Source organism: Lipotes vexillifer, unplaced genomic scaffold (genome assembly GCF_000442215.2).
Source record: "Lipotes vexillifer unplaced genomic scaffold, Lipotes_vexillifer_v1.1 scaffold53, whole genome shotgun sequence".
NCBI classification, from domain to species: Eukaryota; Metazoa; Chordata; class Mammalia; order Artiodactyla; family Lipotidae; genus Lipotes; species Lipotes vexillifer.
The window spans coordinates 1,601,589-1,602,215 of record NW_006791814.1 but is presented as its reverse complement, the minus strand read 5'-3'; positions in this window follow the sequence as shown (position 1 = coordinate 1,602,215).

Here is a 627-nt window from a genome sequence, read left to right as displayed (position 1 = left end):
GAAAGAGTAAGTGGCCCCAATCAGAAGATCAAGCCACCCTGGTCTGGGAAGATCCCACATGCCGTGGAGCAACTAAGCCCGTGCAGCACAACTACCAAAGCCCATGAGGCTAGAGCCCATGCTCCGCAGCAAGAGAAGCCACCACAATGAGAAGCCCGTGCACCGCAACGAAGAGTAGCCCCTGCTCGCCGCAACTAGAGAAAGCCCGCGTGCAGCAACGAAGACCCAAAGCAGCCAAAAATTAACTAATTAATTAATTCTTTTTAAAAAGGAAGAGAGAAGCATGGTCGGTGAATGTGCTTGGCGGGCCTGCCATATCACCAGTGCCCTTCCTGACTGCTCCAACCCCACACAGGGCTCAGCCATGGCTTGAGTATCAGCCTTCAGTCAGGAGGAGCAAGATCTTCCGGCACCAATGGCTGAAAGAAACCAGCCCCTGTTCAGAGGGAGAGGAAGGCCTGTCAGACATTATTGAGCACCTACTAATTGCCAAGTGCTGCACTGAGCTCTTTGCATACATTATCCCATTGATTCTTCCTGACAGCTCTGAAAGCGGTAATCCTTACCTGCATTGTTTAAAAGATTCATGAGGTCCACAGAGTAATTTGCTCAGGGTCACATCATCAA